General features: G+C 40.9%; 1 long non-coding RNA gene across 1 annotated transcript in view; it reads right to left on the bottom strand.

Annotated features, from left to right (window-relative positions):
* Positions 1–18,035, bottom strand: part of LOC141756879 (uncharacterized) — a 52,060-nt gene that overhangs the window by 13,604 nt on the left and 20,421 nt on the right. The window contains exon 4 of the long non-coding RNA XR_012591536.1: positions 5,121–5,267. This is a non-coding gene — a long non-coding RNA (uncharacterized LOC141756879). The remainder of the gene's footprint in view (positions 1–5,120; positions 5,268–18,035) is intronic.

The raw sequence follows: 18,035 nt of genomic DNA, 5'->3' as shown, positions 1-18,035 counted from the left end.
TGCACACAACAGTGATGATTTTCTCATGTCTGCTTCCCTTTGTTTGTCTCTCTCCTGCTATCCATCTAGCCCCGAGGTTTTAAAACTGTGAGGCGCCCCTCCCCGGGGGGGTGTGGGAGAGTTGAAGGGAGCGGGGGGGCACGGAGGGAGAGAGGTGAGGCAAAGATACCGCATGAGGTGAAAGGCACAGGTGCATGCAGGTGCTCTAAAAACAACAGGACGTTAGTTATTGTAGTTTGGGTCTGCTGATTCGGCGGCTCACCAACACTGTCAGCAGTTACAGCAGCGGCGGCGGCGGCTGGGACTCAAAGCACACGGAGGCTATAAAGGTACTTTTAAACTGTTGGCGACCCATTGCTGCAATTTGTACTGCTCCTCTGAGTCATAATATATGATAAATGAATATATGAATTATATGAGTCAGAAATAAATGTCCAAAGATCTGCTTAGAAGTCATAGAAATACAAGACTCCGTTAGAACCGAGTATATATCCGGACTGTGTTTGGTCAGTCTGTGAATTTGTGGCTAAATTGGTCCACTAATAGTCAGTGGTCATGTCTATAATGTGAAACCCAGCGGTACATGTCCACCAGGTCCGATGAGGACACTAGGGGACGCGTTGCTCCACTCAACTGGCCTTTCAAGTGATGACGTACTAGGGATGCAGCCGATACCGATACCAGTATCGGTTATCGGGTCCGATTCTATGCTCATGCACTCGTACTCGCAAAACGGCTCCAATAAACTTCCTGTTATTCCGTCTAAACAATCCACCAAAATCTACGTCCGAAAACATTTTAAGCGAGAAACAGGCGAGGCCACTGCTGAATCTTGTTTCATTGTACAACTAGATCGCCTAGTTTAACTGCTTGGTCCAAATTTCCTGAGCCGGACGCGTCACTCTGGACGGACTCATACAGACCCTCTCCAACTCGCCTCAACACTGCTTCTCCTGCTTTCCATAGGAAACGAATGGAAAGTGTTGAGATGCCCTCAGTCACCGGATCTGGTGGAAATGCGCCGATAGAGGAGCACTCGCGCCGGTGACACTCCCCCCCTAAAAACATAAACAAAGGACAGTTCTCCCCTCTTCATTTTGAAATAGCAACGGCCGATGAGGAAACTCCAACAGTCGACCGACCAATCATGTACCTTCATGACGGTACAGCCAAAAAGACACTTCTTATAACTCCAGAACTCGCCTGATATTCATCACGTTTTTTAAAGTTTTCTTCAGTATCAAAGTAATCCAGTGACAGTTGTCTGTACATCTATAGGTACACCGCAAACAGGACCTGCTAACAATTGCTATTTTGGCACTTTTAATGGTGGCAATTTGCCAAAAAACAAATAACAGTTCTCAGGTTGTAGCCTAAAGCGTAACTGTAGCAACATGATACCTCCCGTTCACATCCCCCAAAGCATTATAGTTCATAAACGTAGGACATCATTATACCCCCAAATAGAATTAAAACAAAGAATGATAATAAGAGTGACAAAATCCATTATGATTAACTCTTTGATGGGTGGGGGGTGTTGGGGGGACACAGTTGATTCACCCACAGTGTCAGACCTGATCTAGCCTGCCTGCCTGCTTCACACATGCAACACCCGCACAGGATTTCTGGGAAATATCTCCTCCTCCTCCTTGGCCTCTTCCAGTACACACACCCCCACTTCCTCCAGGTCCCCCATCCCCCCCATCCCATCATCATCCAGATTTGGGGTTGTGGACCTCGGTGTCTTTTAGAGGAGCTAGTGATCTGTAAACTGACAAATGAAGCCCTGAAGCCGCCGGCCTCGTCGTACCTACAGTGCTGCTCTAGCTGGAGAGTTTCATTGTTTAGGTGTCTGATGATAATATAATGAGCATGTGGCATCACATGTATCCTCATTGTCACAAATGAAACGCATACAACTAAAAGACATTAGCCAGCTGCCTCGACATGCCATACACTAGAGAAGAATAATTAAGGAAACTGTGTTTTTGTTTGACCTTTATACAGCTGTAAAGTAGCTGCAGTTATATATAGCATGTATATTGTATTGTGCACAACCCTGTCTCCTAAAACTTGAACTGATTTGTTTTGCCAGATATGTTTCTAGGAAAAAAGTATTTGCTGCCTGTATTATGCTCTGTGGCAAAGTTTTTGTTGGTTTCTTGTATTACAGTACGTGCAATCACCGTAGCTTTGGTCTCCAGGGCCGGAGTCTCTGCTGTACTCTGCTCCTCTGCCTGCTTGCCTTCACTCACACACCGCGCTCGTTCTCACTCGCTCTCTCGCTCCACCCTCACGTGCATGCGCGCTCACTCCACACTGCAGAAGAGTTAGTTTAGCTCTGAGAATATCTAGTGAATGTTCAGTGGACGTTTGTGCAGAAATAACTGCTGCAGCTTCTCCAGACCAACAGAGGTTTCCCGTGTCTTGTGAAGTGACGGGGCTCTGGAGCAAGAAACTTTATCGTCTCCGAACAAAACTCCGGTGTCTCCCCTGTTCCCTCCGGCCGCGGTCGGGAGGCTGAGGCAGGAAAAGCCAACACTAGGATCATCATTGATTCATGGAGAGACCTTTCGTCTGGTCAGCTAACATTACTGCCAAGCAGCTGAAATATAGAGTGATATTGTGGTTTTAGCTGACGTGTGTCGCCTCACTGTTTTGAGCGATGCCCGTTCATGTCTATGTAGAGCGAGCACAAGCGCGAGCAACAGGACGCTGACTTTCATTGACTTAACGGCTACAGGTGTTGCTGTTAACAATGCAATTTCTGATTCTTACAAACATTCCCTTTAAGTGCTGAGCGTCTAAACAGAACCACAAATAACTTTATTTATGTTTTTGCAATTGGGAACTGGATGGCAAATCATTTTCTGCAGTTAAATGCAGATAAAACAGAAGTCCTGATTCTTGCTTCACTCAGCGATTGGTGCCTTATCGTCATCCACTCGGTCTAGTCTGCATTATCTTGGAATGATTTTTGACCAAAAAGCCAAATTCAAGGCTTCAAAACGGCAGTCCACAAACCAATGGGCGACGTCACGGTCACTACTTCTTATATAAAGTTTATGGGTAAAACATGTTTATATTCCCAAAACTAAGGTGCCGAAAACATGTCAAACCGCATCCAGTCATAGTGACCACAAACAGAGAAATGCTGCACCTTCTCCAGCTCTCCACTTCTGTCTTTGTGTGAGGACACTCAGCAGCTACATCCACAAAACTATTAAATGTGTGTGCATGCATCTGTGCATGTACATGATAATGGACTTTATATGTTTGGGGGTGTTTGTGCACACTCTGCATAATGTGTGTGCACCAAGTGTGTGTGTGTGAGAGTCTAAATGAACAACGGCGACCATGTGGTGCTGCAGTGGTGGTAATTGATGAATGGGATGTTTAAAGAGCAGAATATGAATGAAGAAGAGAGGAGCCCGGGGGAATACTCCACACCATTGTAATCAAAGCCTTGATAGTGTCCCCGCCTTTGACTAATGGTCCCAAAAAGAAGCCTCTTTACAGCCTGCCGCTTCAATTCCCTTTACTCCGCGTGACGCAGACCTCCAGAGAGAGGCCGCCAGGGTGGGAGGGCGACTCATGTTCCGATCTTTTACACCAGCACAACCTTTGCTGTCACTCAAATACAGGTGAGATACCTGAGTGCCGGGGTGGAGGGAGTATTCAGATCCTTTACTTCAGTAAAAGTACCAATGCAACTGTGTAAAAATACTCCTCCTTTGTTACCTCTTTGAGCCTCGAACAATTATTTAAATTAAAATAAATGAGCTGTTTAGAGGGGAAATGTCTCTTTGGTGGAACAACTCATCGACATCTGAAGAGCCTAGTATCGTTAGGATTTTATCTATACTCCTACTCTTATCAATACTCCTTATTGGTTCGGTTCTTTATTGATACTCTTATTGGAACTTTTTCATAAGTAAATAACTACTTTTTAATATACTATTTAAGAAAAAGAATTCAGAACATATAATAATGTTATATATTAAATAATAATGTCAAATAATAATTTAGCACCGGTGCCTGTTTAATACCGAGTTTTGGTACCCATCCCTAGCTGGAATGTAACCAAGTACATTTATTCAAGTATTGTACTTCAGTACAAATTCAAGGTACTTGTACTTTACTTGAGTATTTCCATTTTATGCTATTTTATACTTTTACTCCACAACATCTCAGAGGGAAATATTGTACTTTTTACTCCACTACATTTGTCTGACAGCTTTAGTTACATTTCAGATTAGTAGTAGTAGATAAGTAGAGTTTTGAATGCTGGACTTTTACTTGTAGTATTTTCACAGTGTGGTATTAGTACTTTCACTTCAGTGATGGATCTGAATATTTCATATTTCCTATATAGAAATAATACTTAATTTCTGGTTTCTAAAAGAAATCTTAAACAACTTCTCTTCACAGAGTACAGTATTATGAAAGTAGTGCAAATATTTGTTATTGTCATCCTGTTTTTTTATTTATTATTATTATTATTATTATTATATATATATATATATATATTTATTTATTTATTTTTTCTTCCTGTCTTTTTATCTCTAGCATTTATTGTTTGGAAATAGTAATTTTTTCTTTCTTTTAGATATTTAAAAAAATATTTGCGTCTGTTTGTAAATTGTAATTGTACTTACTGTAATACTTTAATTTCAATGTTCGGTGGGTTCCTTTTACAAGCCCTCTGGCTTTTTTTTTTCAACCCACCTGTGCATTTATTTATGTTATTGTATATCTCTTCTCTTTCGTTTTATTTTATTATATGCACAAATAAAGAACTAGTACTTCTTCTTTCACAGACGTTCACAATCCGAAAAGGTTGAGAATCACTGGTTTAATCAAAAACAATATATTGAATTTTATAAGTTTATCAAATGTCTTTTAATGTAAAACCTTTAACTGAAGAGTAACTACAGCTGTCAAATAAATACAGTTCAGTGAAAAGTACAATATTTCCCTCTGAAATGTAGCGGAGTATTAAGTATAAAGCAGCAAAAAATGGAGTACAAGTACGTCAAAACTGTACTTAGTTACTCTCCACCACAGCCTTTATTCCCCCTTTAGTTCCTGTATGTTTCATTTGTGTGTGTGGTGTGTACCTGTTTGGTGGCTGTTGATTTATGTAGTTCATGTGAAGCCATTCTTCACGGGTAGTAGGAGGAGGAGGAGGAGGAGGAGGAGGAGGAGGAGGAGGAGGAGGAGGAGGAGAAAGCGGTCCTGATGAGGGATGGAGGTTCAGGAAATTGCTAATACAAAGAAAGCACAAACACACAGAGACACACACGTTAATTAATGACACTGTACAAAATCAAATTAGTCTCATTCGTACGTTATTACAGCGACTACAACAGCGACATTCACACCGACCTCCAGAGAAGTCGCTGTTATGTTACAGAAATATAATAATAATATATGAAAACTGTGGCGGTGACATTTAGCTGCATGTATTCTTACTTATACAGACCATCAGTAATGTGTGTGTGTATGTGTATGTGTGTGTGTGTGTGTGTGTCATAGCTGCTTATTCAGCATGAGCTCAGCAAATCAATAAGTCAAGTCAATTCAAGTCAAGTCAATTTTATATAATACTGAACATTTTTAAAAATCTGATAATATATCAGACAAGATATATTCTGTATGTACTATACAGTGTACTATATTATATATATTTATTTTACATAAACACATAACACACATCTACTGATTGGAACATTTGAATAATAACAAAAGAAAAAACTATCACAAGTACAACAAAAATATAAAGTTGAGAAAAGGAAAAATATATAAATATATTTTTAGAATATAAAAAAACTGCAGCCTATAAAATTACAACTAATAAAAAAAACTATAAACAACACATATACAACAAAACTATAAATTTGAGAAAAGGAAAATATATACATTTATTTTTTAAATTAATAAAATTGCAGCCTATAAAATTACAAATTCATAAACTATACTTAAATATAATGTGTCCTGTATTCAAAATTCTACGCCAGTTAAAGTACAAAAGTATCATCAAAATCAAAAGTACCCATTATGCAGAATTTCAAGTATTCTATATATAATATATCTATATATATATATTTTTTGTTCTATTTATTGATATTTTCCACTGAAATGTAGTGAATTAGGAGTATAAAGTAGCAGAAAATGGAAATACTCATGTACAAATACCTCAAAACTGTTATTAAACACAGTACTTGAGTTAATGTAGTTAATTTCCACCACTGATCATCACATATTCAGGTGCACCAAACTGAACGCTGTTGTTTCAAACCACAACACAGCGGACACACAGCGGCTCGGTCACCTGTTTCTCTTAAATGTCACAGCGATGCAGCCGAGAATATACAATCCAACACACACACACACACTATTACAGATGTATGGCATCCCTGCTGCACACACACACGGTGTGTTGTTGGTGTGGCCTTTAGCAGGCGTCCTCAGAGACGTGGCATTGACAAACCTACAAACAGTAATTGGGCCATTATGACTCCCTGCTACGGTATTGATTCCACTGTTTTAGGTGCAGGCGGGTAATGGGTGTCTAGACAGGAGGGTTCATATTGCAGGCAGTTGGGCCTGTGCAGTATTAGATACAGTAATCTTGATGTTGTTCATGACTCAGGTGTGTTGTTTTGTGAATTTCAGCCTACTGGAAATGATGTAATTTAGTAGCACATTTGAGCTCTGATTGCGCCGTATTTCTATGTGCTGTGAGCGGGTATTTCAGCACGGAGAGATGCTTTGGGACTAAACTTATACACCCATGAAGAAGTCCATATGGAAAAAGGGAAGGAGAAAACATGAAGATGGAGTCCTCTGCTCCCCAGTCCAATTATCACCCGAGTTAAAACTAATCCCACAAGAGCTGAATGACTACAATCTGGAAATCTGGTCACCTGGAGAGCAGAAAACAGGTGAGAGGGATCTCATCACTGCTGATCAAAATCAAATATTACTGAAGCTGGGTTACCATGGCAATAATGTGCCGCCCCCCCCTCCATGACATTTGGGGGTTCAGCTGTGAAGGAGCTCCCCCCTTTCCCTCCTCATCTGTCTGCCTTCTTGGTCCAAACGTGAGCAGAATAGATGAGTAAGCAGCATCTCGGCCACCTTTTCACCTTGTGTGAATCTACAGAGTTTGTGTGCTCAGCTCTCCCATGAGGCTGCACAGCAACAGGATCCTGCCATGTGTGGCAAACACCCTCCCCTGTTCTGTTCTGCCGAATACCGCCGGTCCACAGAGAAATGCTGAGGCCATCGATTGCTTTCTCCACGGGGGCACAATGTGCAACCCGTGAGCCCACAAAATGTCAATGGATATGAAATGTGTAAAGAACTCTTGATCCCCTAATTCAATATTATAAAGCTGCACAAAAGGTCGCACTTTAAGGTGAAATAACAACATTACCTCACGCAGTCTTTTCATTTTATCTTTTCAGCTGTAATAATAGATTTTTCACAATTATTCCTGATTTTATTTGAATGTGATGCAATATTACCTGAGCCAGAACTATAAAAACTGTACGCTGCAGAGAAAACAACTAAATACAAAAACATGCTGCAAATATAGAAAACACAATAACATACAGAACCGCGCTGATGCAAAAACACGCTTCAAATACACAAAACACAACCAAATACAAAAACGCACTTAAAAAAAAAAAAAACGCACTGCAACTAAAGAACACAACCAAATACAAAAACATGCTACAAATATACAAAACACATCCAAAAACGCGAACTGGCTACAAATACACAAAGCACAACCAAATACAAAAACGCGCTACAAATACACAAAACATTACCAAATAAAAAAAACATGCTTCAAATACAAAAACATTCTTCCAATATGCATTGCAAATAAAGAAAACATAACCAAACAAATGTTTATAATACTTACACGTTTTGTTCAGCAAGATAATCTTCTAATTCTTCTATGATTTTTGAAGTGTGAATGCAATCACCAGAAGTAAAAAGCTAACGTTGGGCTATAAACGAACTACACCACGGTCACATGAAGGTGGATATACGCAACGAGTAGTCTCATTGAGACACTTAGCAACCACCTTTTAAAAAACACAAAGGTTTCAAAATTCACTCGTGGGATATTTACTGATATATTTTATGTCGTAGAACAAAACATTAAAATCTCTTCAGCTTGTGTTTACCACAGACCTCATCTCAGGCATCTAACTAAAAACCCATTCAAAAAACCCATTGACTTCCAGACGAGGGAACCGGAAGTGCTAAAATACTAACTCATTTCCGGGTTTTAGGACTCATTCCTGTAGCACTCTATGGCAGCTTAATAAAGGTCTGTTCATTTGTAGTTTTGAGCCGATGCACCTGATTAAACTAGAGGAACGATTTGTTGAGAATATCTTATCTTTTTCTATATTCATGATTATGGGAATTCAGGCTTAATTGTAATTATCAAACATTTGTTTGGGTTCATTAAAAGCTCACAGCATATGCCTGTAGTGTACGGTACATTTTTGTTGCGTTTACAAAAAGCTCTTGAAGCAGGTTCCAGCTTTGTGTTGTTTATATGCATGCGGTGGCTCCCAGTCGTCCTCCTGAGACATTCATTTGGTCTACTGGCAGCTTTGGCAGCAATCACAGGAATGACCCAACCTAATGTAGCGAGGAGATCAGTCGACCACGGTAGAAAATCATCCCGCACACACTCCCTCCCTCACACACACGGCGACAGGAACATCTGCGACAAACTAAACAAAGGACCAGCGAGCTGAACTGGATCATCATCACAACTGAGCCGATACCTGCATGTTTGCTCACAGCCGAGCAGCTAAATATTCTCTGTGCCCCGGTCCTGTTATTTTGTCTTTGTCAGTGTGGTGTGGTGTGTACCATATATATATATATATATATATTCATATATACGGTATGGGGCCTGTTCGTACTTTCACCCCTCAGAAGCAGCTTTGATTTGATGGTAGGTGACTGATGCTGTGAAAAGAGCCCGGGGCAGTGTTCTTGTAAGCATTAAAATGTGTGTTTCATCATGACAGCACTCTCCCAGATGAATATTTCAGGCTGAAGGTGGGAAGGCAGGAGGATCTGGTGTTAGGAGGGAAAGTGTTGGCTAAAATGCTGTTCAGTATGGTGGCCCTGAGAGCTCAACGCACTGCAACTGAAAACACATGCAAATAGACAAAACATCTGCAATCTGACAACACATATGCAGCATAATGACAAATGCTGCAAATTAAAAAAATTAGCGAGAGACTTAGCGTGAGAGCTAATGCTAGCTAATTCATTAGTTGCGTGTATTTCATCAGTTTGATATGAATTGGACGGCTAGGTATATAGCAAATATATTTGAATCATGCAATAATCTAGGGATGCACCGATCCCACCTCATGGTTCGTGTCCACCGGGGCGATTTTTATCGCAAGGGTACGCGCCACTTCCAGTATTGGCTGCCACTAGACACAACACACTTGGCACCTGATTGGACGAACGCTTTCCCTCCGTTGGCTGCTGCTACCAGCTTTCAAACCGGAAACAATATGAAGGCTCGTTTGGAAACGTTCTTTCTTATTTCACGAAAATAGTTCACTGAAATGTGTTTCTGAGTACATTTGAGGCGAGAAATAATCCGTGCAGTCGCTGAATCTGTCTTTATTTTGGATCGACAACGTTTATTTTAAAAGATTCGCGGGAGTTTCATAAGGCGGCGAGTCGCGTCGGACGCCCGTGATTTGCATAAAGTAGACTGGACCTCAACTTTATGCAAATGAGGAACGGACATTTTGACACTCCGTCTCTCGAATTGCACCGCCACGCTACCAGAATGCATTGCATGGCTGCTTACATAGACAATGAATGGGTAGCGTCACCCTGAGTCTTTCCAAGCCGACCTAGAGCCGGTGGCGGCGCCCCGCTTCGTATGCGGTACTCCCCAGCCTGCCGTGTGTCGCTCACACCCTCCAGCTGGCTGTTAACGAGGGTCCTTTGGCACAGAGAAGTACTCGCATCGGTACTTTGTATCGGCGAGTACCCAATTGTAAGTACTTGTACTCGGCCTGAAAAAAAGTGGTATCGGTGCATCCCTAGAATAATCAGAATATAAAACTAAAATAAACCTAAATCGTATGATCATTAACCTCACCAATGATGTGTTTGAAGCGTTTTTTTGTATTTGAAGCGTGTTTTTGTATTTCATTGTTTCCTGTGTTTGAAATGCATTTTTGTATTTGGTTGTTTTGTGTATTTAGTGGAAGTTTTGGAAAAATCTCATTGGCTTTTTGTCGAGGGAACCCAGGGCGATGCTAACTTCCTGGTTGGCCTACAAAAATACATCAACCCTGGAGCACTCTATTGTGCTCTACTTTACTCTATTTACATTCATGTATTTTTTTCAAAGACGATGATTGGGAGGACGATAAAATGACAAGCGATAAATGGCTCTAACCTTAGTAGGAAGTGTTATTTCACAGCAGATGAAGGGAATGAATTGTGGGTTGTGGGCTGGAGGACAGTGTTTGTGTTGGGGGAGGCAGCATGAATGAATACACAGAGGGCCTCATTCTGTCTGGTCCATTGTCTTAATTGTCATACTGTTCTGTTTTCCAGACGCTGTCCTGTGACCACTGAAGGAGAAGCTGTATAAACACACATACAGTCAGTAGCTGACAGCACCACTCACAGGTTTAAAACTGTAAATGCATTCACTGAACATCCGCGTCTCGGATCTTTATCTGCTTCATCAGACAGTGTGGAATAAGTTGGACCAAAGATCTGCATAAAAAAAACAGCCGAGGAAACGCATCACTTATGAGGGGACGACTGGCTGTCTGGCTCAGGGTCTTAAAGGCGTGGTTGTCCATCAGTGTCCAAAAGTCTCCCCAGAAACAAATGTGACTGGCTGCTTAAAATTCCCAGAGGTTTATGGTTATTAATTATAGCAATTCAGGCATCTCTAATCCAGGTGTAGGTGATTAATAGTAGTCTGAGAGGTGGAGGACGAGGCCTTCAGCAGGTCCAACGCTATAAATCTACACTTCTCAAGGAAAGACGCAGCATTCAGATGCATCTCTGTCTGAAGCTCTATCCATCAATCACGCTGTAAAGTGTGTTTTTACTTCATGAAGCTCTTTTGCAAACTTTTTATCCCTTAGCTATGTGTTGTAATTATTGATTTACTAGTGTGTTTTCAGGATCAGCGCCACAGACTATTATTTATTGTAGCTCGAGGCTCTGCTTTGTGTATCCTCTTGCTGAGCTCGAGGATGTGGGAGAGGAATCCTCCACTTCATTCAATGTCGGGTTTTTTTTCCTCTCAATGAAGATGAACTATTCCTCGCTGCTTTGATTTCTCCCTAACAACACAGGCATTTCTCATAAAAGACAGATCATGGAAAGCAGTTCGGAGTTAGATAGCGGTGACATATTTTGTGCTGAATACACCATGCATATTTCATAACAAAAAAGTGTTTTCTCACCACCGGCGTTGTCGCTGTGCGGACTCAGAGGAGCTAGAAATATGAGATGGTGGAGGTATTCATCTATTGTTAACCGTTTGTTTTTGTACATAAATCATAAACTTAAATCATAGTCAGCTTAAATCACACCGCCTGAAAGAATATCCCATTATCGCTAATGGTATTTTATTCTTATTATACCCACATTTCCATAAACTATAATCAGCAGAAAACCACTCGACAAAGAAAGTGAATTACTACACAGAAGCTGAAAACTTGAGAAACAAAGGGTTGAAACTTTTCCCTGCATAACAGATAGAATGGTTGTAATGCATTAATTTTATGTTTTTAGGTTGTTTATTTTACCCCTGAAAACTCATTACTATAAAACACATATTGTATCTAAAAATGCAGATTCTGCATTTAAATAATCTTCAAGGAATGTGAGAAAAAACAACAATAAAATACAATCAAAAAATGTTTTTTTCATTTCTTTTGTCTATTTGAACTTATTTGTTAGGAAATTTAACTTTGATTATTTACAGTCCATATTTCATAGGAATTACAGAGGAACTTATACTGAATTATTATTTTTTGTTAATACAGATTTTTCCAACAATACGCATATTGTCTGTAAAAAAGCACGTAACGTTACTGAACCAACATTTTTTTTTGTTGGGGGAATCTAACCTACAGTACTCTACGTAGATTAGAAACGCTAAATAATATTATAATAAAAACGACTCATTGAAATCGGTTGAGGAATGTAAACGCATAGCGCTTTTTATCCAGAAAAACAGCAACTCCCCCGTTCACTTGTATGTCCTGACCTTCCCAGTATGGCGGCGACATTGACGTAAGATCCAAAGGCCAATACGGCATCTACATGTATATAAATCTATAGGTAGCCCACCCAATTATTACATTCGGGCCGAATGAAGTGATTGGACGGGTTTATTACAGTCCTGCGACAGCCACAGATACCCGATTTTTGTTCTTTTTTTTGACAGTGTTTGATTTATTGATTGTTGTCGGGATGTAATGAGAGTTTCAACATATATGACAATAAAATGTATTTGACCAACACTACCTTTATGTACTTTTTGCCAATTAATACTTTTACTTAAAAGGACCCGTGTGTAAAAATTAGGGGGATCTACTGGCAGAAATGGAATACAATATTAATAAGTATGTTTTCTTTAGTGTATAATCGCAAATTGTTGTGTTTTTGTTAGCTTAGAATGAGACGTTTATATCTACATAGGGAGCGGGTCCTCTTCACGGAATCCGCCATGTTGCAACGCCATGTTTCTACAGTAGCCCAGAACGGACAAACCAAACACTGTTAACTTTTCCTGCTTGAGCTGGAGTCGATAACGTTACTCACTCTCGTTGCCGCCGCCACTCTCTCTCTTGCTTCACCACTCACTTCCCACGTAAACACACACTCTAAGCACTGGCTCTGCTCTAAATGACCTACGCTGCTCTTACAACACCTGGCTCTAGACCGTAGACCGCCACCGTAGCTCTCCAACACGCTTGGCACACGGCTTAAATTGGTTGCAATCTCACCTCATAGCTAGATACCGCCAGATCCAACACACTGCTGCTTTAAGTAAGGTTTTGAATGCAGTACTTGTAGTGGAGTATTTTCACAATGTGATATTAGTACTTTTACTTAAGTAAAGGATCTGAATACTTCTTCCACCACTGTTTAAATGTATGCAAATAAACGTGACGCAGTACTCGTACACATAAATGGTAAATTCCTGTCTGCCGTCAGTGCAGCACAATCGCTCCCCGTCATCTTTCAACTGTCATCTGCTGCAGTTTGTCACAATCCAGAGCATCCCACTGACTCTCCGGCTGACAGCTCTGAGGCCCCGCTGAGGGGAATCAAATGCATTGTGTGCCAACTCAACACCACACACACACACCGTTTGTGAAATATACATTTTCAAATAAAAATTGACAAAGAAATGTAATCTCAATTCAGGGAGCCGCTGAGGTTTTGTCGCTGGAGAAAATTAATTGTTACCCGCTCAGCGGCGGCGTGTGACAGTTCTTGAATAGGCTAGATAATGGCTTTATCATCTCGCCATGAAACAGCCATATTGAAATAAGTGACAAGCAGTGCAACAGGAAGGGCACGCCGGCTACAGATAACAGACGGAGAGGAATCGATGGAATCACGTTTAAAACAGCGCCAACATCATCTGACAAGACATCAATTTTCAGCGTGTTTGACAAGTCTCAGAAGTAAAACAGATTTCAGAGCAGCCAGAGACAAAAGACTCCACTAAATTTAGCCCAGTTTATGGCCTAGTTGATGGTGGATTGGTGGAGGGAGGATGGCCGGGAGTATTGGATTTCTGTGCCACACGACTCTAATGCATCTCATTACAGAGCCGGTCCAGATAGATTTGGTTTAGAGCGAGTATCGGGTCAGAAAGAAATGCATTAGATGGACTCAGCAGCTGCCAGCGTGTCTGACTTCAAAATAAACTACAACCGCTTCATACCAGCACTTCATTTCAAATATAAATTCATATTAATTTATAATTTTTACTAATTCTGAAAGGCCTAAACAAACAGTATAATAAATGCATTTATATGTTGTAGTGAAGTGCTCTGAACCCATTATTTAGTCTTTTAACTTGCACATATGCATGAAATATTAAGGTATTTGTAATGGTATGCACAGTTTAAGGGGTTTTAAGGGGTGAAAGAAGAACTTAAATTTAAAAAAACATAGTTAAAGATATAAATTAAGGGTTGTTTTTTTAATATTTTGGTCAATTTTAAGGGGTTTTAACCTCTCTAAACTTTAAATTGTGCATATAATCCATTAAAAATACCTTGAAATAGTACAAGGTAATTAGGTATACAGTAAGATTTTCAGCCAATTTTGAGTTTTTTTTTACACATCAAAAAGCCCATAAACAGTTCATACAATCCATTAAAAATACCTTAATACAGGTGTATAAACATTCCATCAAGTATCCCCTTAAAATCTATTAAAAATACCATAATTTCATCATTATTAAAGGATTTTTTAAGGTAAAAAATTTAAAATGTTGGTTTCATATTGATAGTTTCTGATGTTAGGTAATTATTGCGTATTACCTAACAATCCTGTATCTTGTGACATTTTTGTGTCTCATTATACTATCCATGATGTTTGCACTTTGATGGATATTAAAGTGAACAAAGACAAGAATCTAAAGACAAAGATAAAGACCATATCGTAAATAGTTAGAGAACGTCTGCTAAGCATCATTAAAAAAGACAATTTTACTGATCATTTCTTTCTTGTTTGCTTGATTTAATCTGAACAAAAAGACAAAGAAGAAACATTTAATGAAGAAATATAATGTGAATGGTTCGAGGTCGTTATCAGGCTTAAAGAGAACAGACTAGCTCGCTCCATATAAGACTACCCACTATGACTTGTCAATCAAACTATCACAATAACACATTCTCAGCATGTCAAGGTATCAACTGGATTCAAAGGAGTATTTTTGATGTCAGCCGCATCAATCCCTGACCTGAAAACACACGAGCATCTCTGCCTCGTTGCTATTCCCCTGGAGTTCGTCTCTCCTGGGCCAAAAGATTTGACTCAGGCGTCTCAGAATCAGCCCATGAAAACATAATGAGCAAACACGGCAGTAATAGACGAAGGATTGTGAGGGGGGATTTGTGCTGCACAGAGTCCCACCACGCACTTCAAAAAAATGCACCCTACCCCCGGGAAGTCTCTCGCTCTTTAAACATTGCAGCAGCATCCTCCCCCTCCTGCCCTTCTCCTCCTCTTCTTCTTCTTCCTCTCAGTTTCTGCCCCTCCACTTAAAAGTCTCTGGCCTGCTTCCTGACAATCACTATAATGCTGTGCGGCTTATTGGTAGCCTAAATAAAAGATCTCTTATATGAATTCTAAATTATCCAATTTCACATTCGATTGACCTACGCAGTTACACAAGGACATTGTTTAGCTTAGTACAATAGCCTAGATTTTTTTTTATGCATAAAAGAACAGTGCGTGAGGTTAACGACAAGCATAACTTCTCCTTTTTTTTTTCATTAAATGACCTCAAGAGGAGAGAAACGATAGCTCTAACTGCCAATGAAACCCTGGGGGGATGTTGCAGCTCCACTGAACAGGACTAAGGGCCCCATCGTTGCCAGAAACCATTACCCACTGAGGCCGATCCGCCCGCCGCCCGCCGCCCGCCGCCACGGCCTCCACCATGGAAATGAAATCAGTAAAATGGACGGTAATTCGATTGCCTCCTTTGTCCTCACAGAGCACGGCTCAGACCTTCTTCAGCACGGATCTTCAGATTTGACAGTGATTATTAATTAGCAGCCATTACGGTGCAGGCAGTGGATGACATGTGCTCGCTCGGGTCATCTGGGAGTCAACAATGCAGCGACTGCTGACATGGCAGCCGTCTCACATACAGTCACATCCTTTATTTCAGTAAAAGTACTAATACCACACTGTGAAAATACTCCACTACAAGTGAAAGTCCCGCATTCAAAAGCTTACTTAAAGTGGCAGTAGGCAGAATATATTTTTGGCATCATTGGGCAAAAATTCCATAATAACCTTTCAGCATATTGTAATTCAAGACTTCTGCTCCTCCTCATGGCTCTGTATTCAGGCTAGAAAATCTAGCCCGTGACGGGAGACTTCGACCAATCACAGGTCATTTCATTGAGAGAGCGTTCCTATTGGCTGTGCTCCGGTCACGTGACCAGAACTTGGCGTTCCTTCACCAGATTTCACAATGGCGGCGGCGTCACAAACGTTCTCATTTGACAGCTAAACCGTGCACTACAGGATGATTCTGAGAACATCTGAGGAGAGAAATAGGCATTAACGTAACATAATATTGATTCATATTTGATCAGCGCTGCCTAGTTGGACCGTTTGGTCGAGGTTCAGAGTGATTGACAGCCAGCTCTCATAGACGGAAGCTGGACAGCAGACCTCAGATCAGTTCTTACTGCTTGTTTTCCTCCGGTCTGTGAAATCTTGCAGATGCCGTTAGGAGCACCGGAGGACACCGAGGCACATGGTTTTTTTCAGGTTACCTGTTTCATGTACTACTGTCACCATATAGCGACCGTTTTATAAAAAAATATATTTTTTAATCATATTTGCTCCAATCTCTCCTACTGATGCTTTAATATGGCGGACCCGCCACGCCAACGTGCAAACGGAGTGGAAGTAGGTAGGGAGATGGTGTAGGGCGTGTTTTGAGGTCAATAGTCCTGATCATGATACTAGCATGTGCGTGTAAACACAGTCTCAGACACACCCCTCTGATCCTGTCAGACATCTTGTCAATACTGTTCATGCCGTTACATGTCTGAGTGAAACTACAGCCAAACGCTTAACGGCAGGGAGCTGAGATTAGCCTCGACACCACAGGTGAGTCATATCACCTGATTGTGTGAATTCACATGCACCGAACCAGAAGAAGCACGGCCTTTACAAAGTCAAGGCAAGTTGGAAGAAATGGGGGAATTTCCCGGAGCCCCAAACCGCCTTCAAAAGGATTTTCATATGCAGTGTCTGTGCAGGTCATGAATTATCCATGATTGCAAAATAGATCCCTTGCAGTAGCTGTGCTACACAGAATATTGGTATGTAAAATAATGCGAATGATCCCCCAGAAATATGTATGCATGCGTAGCTGGTCTGGATTCAATCTGTGTTTTCTACCAGGCAAATTAGCTTCAAATGTCTCGAGTAGTTTGGTTAAATGACATCCTTTTTACAGAAGCATAATTGCACACAAAATGTAATTCATTGTGTTCATGGTATGACATGCTTCAGTGTACCCCCCTCCCCACCCCCTCTCTATTCATGCACACACCTAGACACCAGAACAATAATACGTGTCCATTAATCCTCCAGAAACCAAAGCAAACAGAAAAAAAGCTCTCCCTCCGGTCTGACAGGGGAGGCTGTGGTTGCTGGGGAAACGCCTCCGAGAGACAGTGATGGCCGACACCTCGGGGACCGGATGGACTGATGGGTAAAGCGAGGGGATGTGTGACTGTCTGTCCGTCTGTGAATGTGTGTTGTTAATGAAAGAGTGTGAATAAGTTGAGGAGGCTCAGGGCAGGCTTGTGGAGGGAGGGTGGGTGACTGATATTTGCTGTGGGTGCATCTCAATACACTCTCTGCTTTCTCTGATGTAAAACACAAACTTGGGAGGTCTGTTTTAAGGATTTGTATCTGGTGATCACTGATTAAAAGGTACAATGCGTAGGATTTTGCACAAAAAAAAACAATGTATAGACTCGTACAATAATAATCCCTCTCAATCATCACTTCTGACCCACTAGAAGTGTGTGGTGGTGTCTGTATCTGCAGACACCCTGCAGCCTTCTGCCTGGATTTTATTATGTTGTTGTGTTCGGGACATTTCTGGGCGTCAACCTCTAAAAACGTAAGCACGCATCCAAGAGGAAGCTACGAAAATGGCGGACAAAGCACAGAAAAAAAAAAAGATAGCGAGGCGAAACGCCAAGCGGACA

Source organism: Sebastes fasciatus, chromosome 19, assembly GCF_043250625.1.
Source record: "Sebastes fasciatus isolate fSebFas1 chromosome 19, fSebFas1.pri, whole genome shotgun sequence".
Classification (NCBI taxonomy): domain Eukaryota; kingdom Metazoa; phylum Chordata; class Actinopteri; order Perciformes; family Sebastidae; genus Sebastes; species Sebastes fasciatus.
Note: the sequence above shows the minus strand (reverse complement) of the source record. Positions and strands in the feature narration are given on the sequence as shown.